This window comes from Bos indicus, chromosome 28, assembly GCF_029378745.1.
Source record: "Bos indicus isolate NIAB-ARS_2022 breed Sahiwal x Tharparkar chromosome 28, NIAB-ARS_B.indTharparkar_mat_pri_1.0, whole genome shotgun sequence".
NCBI classification, from domain to species: Eukaryota; Metazoa; Chordata; class Mammalia; order Artiodactyla; family Bovidae; genus Bos; species Bos indicus.
In genome coordinates this window covers 9,115,843-9,122,393 of record NC_091787.1, presented here as the reverse complement: position 1 = coordinate 9,122,393, position 6,551 = coordinate 9,115,843, and the positions used below count along the sequence as shown (strand labels likewise).

The 6,551-nt window shown below is 45.3% G+C and overlaps 1 pseudogene; it reads right to left on the bottom strand.

Annotated features, from left to right (window-relative positions):
• Window positions 1–1,282: 1,282 nt before the first annotated feature.
• LOC109553669 (adenosylhomocysteinase pseudogene) lies at window positions 1,283–2,490 on the bottom strand (annotated as a pseudogene).
• Between the last annotated feature and the right edge of the window lie 4,061 nt (window positions 2,491–6,551).

The following is a 6,551-nucleotide window of genomic DNA, read 5'->3' as shown; positions in this document are numbered from 1 at the left end:
AAAGTGTATGGAGCTTTTGTTTAATTAAAAAAGAAAAAAAAATTTTTTTTACCTTTTTGGCTGCCTTGGGTCTTTGTTGCTGTGCCTGGGCTTTCTCTAGTTGCAGCAAGCAGGAACCACTCTCTGGTTGCAGTGCTTGGGCTTCTCGTTGTGGTGGCTTCTCTTGTTGCGGAGCACGTGCTTAGTTGCCCAGCTGCCCCACAGCATGTGGAATCTTCCAGAAGCAGGGATGGAACTCATCCCCAGCGTTGGCAAGTGGACTTCAACTACTGAACCACCAGGAAGTCTTTTTTTTTTTTTTAGGCACCAAATTTTTATTAACCCACTTTCTTGCTCAATTTTATCATTATAAACCACATGAATCTCTTTTTGACCCAGAGTTGTGAAGGGAATTATCAAGTTACAATGTGCTTTTAAGTGTCTCTGGCTCCTCTGAACCTCTGGCTGTCACTTTTCTTGTCCTCTCTCGCTTAACAGTATATTCCAACCCCTGTAAAATAGGGACTAAAAGTACCAGTCTCTTTGCTCTGAGGTTGAAGAGAATGCCAAGCACTAAGCTAGGCTCTCAGGAGCCTCAAACTCCAACAGTTCCTCCCCACCCTTTGACAAATCCCCTTCTTCCTTATCATGGGCTGAGGAACCAATGAACTTGTCATCAAGAACATGGGTATAAAGTCCACAGGCCAAGTGAGGGCCTGGATGGTAAAGTGCATGGGCTTTGTGCCTACCACTGCCAACTTCCAGCCTCAGGAAGGACTGATTGAGTGAGCAGTTCAAAAACCCCTGAGTTCAAGGCTCTTTCCCTGTGGGTAACTCCTATGTACCTCCATCATGACCAGGGCTTGAGGGAGGACTTTTCAATTCCCACCCCTACACTTGGGACAGCATGAGGAATGAAGCAGAGGCCAAAGACTGAGTGACTAGCCCCAGGGAGTCGACGGGGGACATTATCAAACCAATTTCAAAGGTGGTGGTGTTTTTGCTCTTGGGGAAGAGAGGTGGGGGGCTTCCCAGGTGGCTCAGTGGTAAAGACTCCACCTGCCAATGCAGGAGATGCCAGAGATGTGGGTTCCATCCCTGGGTCGGGAAGATCCCTTGGAAGAGGAAATGGCCACCCACTCCAGTATTCTTGCCTGGAAAATCCTATGGAGAGAAGAGTCTGGAAGGCTACAGTCCATGGGGTCGCCAAGAGTCAGATGGGACTGAGAGACTGAGCATGCTTGCAGGAGCGGTGGGACCCAGGTAAGGACAGCAACTGGCAGGCAAAGGGCAGGCTTGGTTCTTAGTGGTCAGGCTGGAAGGGGCCATCATGGGACACGCCCAGGTATGGGCCTGCTTCTCAGTCAGCTTGGTCAGCTTCACATTCAGCTTGCCCAGGGGGGCTTCAGCCACTGCTTTGTCCAGGTTCTTGGGCAGGAAGTAGACCTCCACAGGGTGTTTATCTGGGTGGGTCTACAGCTCAGTCTTCGCCAGCACCTGGTTGGTGAAGGAGTCGCTCATCATGAAGCTGGGATGGCCCATGGTGCAGTCCCGGTGGACCAGCTGGCCCTTGGCCAGCCCTATGATCAGTGCCCATTATTCAACAAGTACAGTCCACCTGGGGCTTGATGTTTGCCTTCTCCACAGTACTCTCATTCAGGCACTTGATATCAATCTCCACGTTAAAGCATCTGATTTACACACAGTGACATCATCTTTCATCTGTTCAAAGCGTGGGTTGACGGATGAGCTTGGTACAGCCAATGGTGGTGACAAAATGCTGCCCTCCTGAGGGGTCTCATCCATGATGGTCACCTCACACCCCTCCATGGCAGCCTAAAGCACATTGATGGAATTCATCTCTCCTATGATGAATCGGGCCCTGAAATCCCTTAGGGCCTGGGCACAGCCATTGCCCTTGTTGCCACAGCCCACTACCACCGCCATCTTGCCCGCATTCATCATGTCAGGAGTCGTTGACACTGACAGCAGGCACCTTCAGGATCCATTGATCATCCTTTTATACAGGTTGTGGACCCACACTGTGGTCTCTTCAGAGATGCCTCAGATGTCAGACTGGGGCTGCGGGTACTCGGTGCGGATGCTGTTGGTGAGGTTAGCACCATTGCCCAGCATCATGTTGAAGGGCACATCCCTGAAGCACAGTGTCTGCTGGATGCACCACAGTTACTCCTCATCCATGTCACTCTTCTGGGCATGGAATGCCAGCCTTGGCAATGGCAGCTGTTGTGTGGTCCTGGGCAGAGAAGATATCGCAGCTGGACCACTGCACCTCACCACCCAGGCCGATGTGGGTCTCACCAAGGACAGCTGTCTCCATGGTAATGTGCAGGCAGATAGCAACATGGCGCCCTTCAGTGACTTGGAGGCAGAGTACATCTCCTGCATGCGCATCAGGCCTGGCATCTCATTCTCTGCGAGGTCCAGGGCTTTGCGTCCCCAGGCAGCCAGGCTGAAGTCAGTGGCTTTGTAAAGCAGCTTGTTGGACATGCTGGTAGCGTTTCTGTTTCTGCAAGGAGTGGTGAATGCGGGCAAAGGGGACTGGGCCTCAGGCTGGGAACAGGAGCTGGCAGGGCAGCACGGTGCAGGGTGAGAACAGAATATTTTAGGTAACATTCTAAATGTTGGTCGTCTTGCTCAAGTGGAAGGGAATACTGAATGTGTATATATGAGAGAATATAAAAAATAAACAAGCTACAAGGATATATTGTACAGCACAGGGGATATAGCCAATGTCTTATAATAACTTTAAATGGAGTATCAGTTCAGTTCAGTCACTCAGTCATGTCCGACTCTTTGTGACCCCATGAATCGCAGCACGCCAGGCCTGCCTGTCCATCACCAACTCCCGGAGTTTAAAATGGAGTATAATTTATTTTAAAAATGGAATCACTATATTTTACACCCAAAACCAATAAAATATTGTAAATCAACTATACATCATTAACAAACAAAAACTAAAGAGTTCCCTGGCAGTTCAGTGGTTAGGGCTCTGAGTTCACACTGCAAGGGCATAGGCTCAATCCCTGGTTGAGGAGCTAAGATCCCATATGCGATGCATGGCATGACAAAGAAAGCAAACAAATAAACAGAAACGTTCCTACATAGAACAAAGGAAATAATACACAAGAAACCAGCAACTATGTGATTCTGTTAAGGCCAAATGGGATCTAAATCTGAGTCAAGGTGTTGGCCAATAGGTGAGAATGATGGAGTTCAGATTCCTGCCCAACTGAGACTGGACAATCAAAACCAGACTCTACTGGGGGAAGGGGTTGTGGAAGGGAGACAGTAGGTCAGGAGGGATGGCGAGAGGAAGTGGGAATGTGACCACTGGAGAAGCAGCAGCACAAAGATGAAGCAGCTGACTGAACTCCATATATAATATATGCTTGATTGGACTCAGGTAAAAGCACTGAATTTGAAGAAACTAAACTTCTTGAGGTTCCCAATGACTGGTGGCACAGATCGACAGGAGGAAAGAACTCAGTCACTGCCGATGTAGAAACACCTCCAGCTGGCACTGAATGACCACCTGGAACCGTCTCTGCCATTCCCTGTCTGCAGTCACCATCTCTGACCTTGGTATCCCATTCTATTCCCTGGGGTGTTCATTTTTACGTTATGCAAACATTCTTTCACGGTCGTGTGCCCTGGACCCTTTGCGAAGTGGACTGGAATAGGAGAGTGGATAGAAGACACAGTGTGCAGGAAGTGACAAAGGACTTTGTCATTATACAGTCTTTTGCATTCTAGAAATTAGAGTGGGGGGGGGTGAAATCAGCAGAATTATGACTCTAGTTTTCCCAGTTATTTACATTTAATCCCTGATCGCATAATATATGAACTTCTAGCATAATACCATAATGTTCGTTATATAAAAGAAAGTTTTATCCAAACTACATATATCACTATGTAAACTCCTTTAGAAATGGAAATAATTCTGACTCAAGTTTATCAGCGTTCAAGCTGTTAAGTGAAAATACTTAAGTGTCACAGCTGAATAAATATTCAAGAAAAACAATGAATGCTTTAGGTAAGCCATGGGCAGCCAAGTTCTTTTATTTTAGTACTTTTCATCTCTATTGTAAATTGAAAAGGGGAGGAAATGCCCTCAGTAAAATTTAGAAATCCTATCATCAAGCAAAAATTCTCTTTATAGCTAAATTACAGGTAGAAATTCACTTTAAAAAATGCTATGGCCAGTTGTTAACACAGCATTACCATTTACAAATACAGTTCTTTAAACACAACAGATTGTCATTACTCAGCAGGTTCATTAATCACAATTCAGCTTGCTATCAGGAGTGAAAATTACTGGTGTTATTAAATTTCCACCCCATTACCTTGACTTTTATTTAGAAACATTCATCAACAATCTCCTCCTTCATTAGAAGTCACAAGTTAACCAAGCCAAAAAAACAAAGTCATCAAAGAAGCACAATTTGATGATATCTTGGAAATGCAAATACTTAGTGCAATTTGGTTAATTCACAAAGTCTCTTAAGCATTACAATAATCTACTCCAGACAATTCTCAAGCCTTTGCTTCAACGGTTAGCTATGGACATTTCAAAGTGCTTGAGAAAAAAACAGAACTTGACAGTAGATTTCTGGTAATTGTCTCAACCAGTCCTCTGACAATTACTCCTTCAGTTGTCTTTGTTTTTTTGTTAGTCCCCCAATACCCTCTGTTAAAAGAAGTGTAATTCATTGCCTTAAAGAAAAGCTGCAGGTTTCATCTTAGTGCCTTCACCAGAAATGTTCTGGTCTAAGGAAGCCACTTCCCATCTGTCCACAGGAAAAGTTCGGGGTACCATACACAGAACTGGTTCTCAGATAGATGTCCTCCAAGATAAATTAAGATCCTAACTGATATTAACCAATCAACAAATGTTTATCAATTACTGTTCATAGGAACTGAGATAGCCATTAAAGAGAACAGAGTATAAGAAGATCAAGTCCTCTACAGCTTTACCCTCTAGATGTCTATAATATATGTATTCAAAGGAGCAGCTAATACAGAGCAGCAGATTGTTGGCGCTAAAATTAATGTGCTAGGTAGGAACTATCAGAATGAATGTTTGAATGTCTTACTCCTGACTACAGAGATGAGAAAATTCGGTCATCCTCTCAGAGCAGAAGTGAGATATGCTGTGAAAAGTAGGGGGAGGGGGAAAAAAAGGGTCCAGAGAGATGTATTTGAAAGCAAAGCAAAATCTGCAATAAATACTGGGTTGGCCCAAAATTTCATTTGGGTTTTCCCATAAGATGTTATGGAAAAACTTGAACTAATAGTTTGGTCAACCCAATATAAACATATTTTTGTATATGGTGTAAATGTGACAACATTTCAAGTATAAATATTTATCTTGACTTCTCACGTTTTGACAGTATTCATTCAAAAAGCTGAAGCACACTCAGGTCATCCATGGCTGATTGTTTGGTTCCATGAAGAACCATGGGAAACATAGTCATGACGACCCTAGTAGGATCACAGTCTACACGAAGATTGTACCTCCAGGTTGTTGCTGCTGCTGCTAAGTCGCTTCAGTCGTGTCTGACTGTGCGACCACATGGACTGCAGCCTACCAGGATCCTCTGTCCACGGGATTTCCCAGGCAAGGGTACTGGAGTGGGTTGCCATTGCCTTCTCCTGTAACTGCCTGCAATAATCTGTCCCAGCCAAATCAACTGTAAATTGCCATTATTTGCAATGAGAGAGTAGTACTGACTGACACTTCTCAGATTAATAGATCTGGGAGGTCTGGAAATATTTTCATTTGAGAAATGTGGTCAATTTTTCTACACCTTCAGTTCAGTTGAGTTCAGTCGCTCAGTCGTGTCAGACTCTTTGCGACCCCATGAACCACAGCACACCAGGCCTCCTTGTCCATCACCAAATCTCGGAGTCTACTCAAACCCATGTCCATTGAGTCGGTGATGCCATCCAGCCATCTCATCCTCTGTCATTCCCTTCTCTTCCTGCCCTCAATCTTTCCCAGCATCAAGGTCTTTTCAAATGAGTCAGTTCTTCACATCAGGTGGCCAAAGTATTGAAGTTTCAGCTTCAACATCAGTCCTTCCAATGAACACCCAGGATGATGGACTGGTTGGATCTCCCTGCAATCCAAGGGACTCTCAAGGGTCTTCTCCAACACCACAATTCAAAAGCATCAATTCTTCGGTGCTCAGCCCTCTTTATAGTCCAACTCTCACATCCATACATGGAGAAGGAGATGGCAACCCACTCCAGTATTCTTGCCTGGAGAATCCCAGGGACGGGGGAGCCTGGTGGGCTGCCGTCTATGGGGTCGCACAGAGTCGGACACGACTGAAGCGACTTAGCAGCAGCAGCAGCAGCACATTCATACATGACTACTGGAAAAACCATAGCCTTGACTAGACGGACCTTCGTTGACAAAGTAATGTCTCTGCTTTTGAATATGCTGTCTAGGTTGTTCATAACTTTCCTTCTAAGGAGTAAGCGTGTTTTAATTTCATGGCTGCAATCACCATCTGCAGTGACCTTGGAGCCCCCAGAAAACAGTC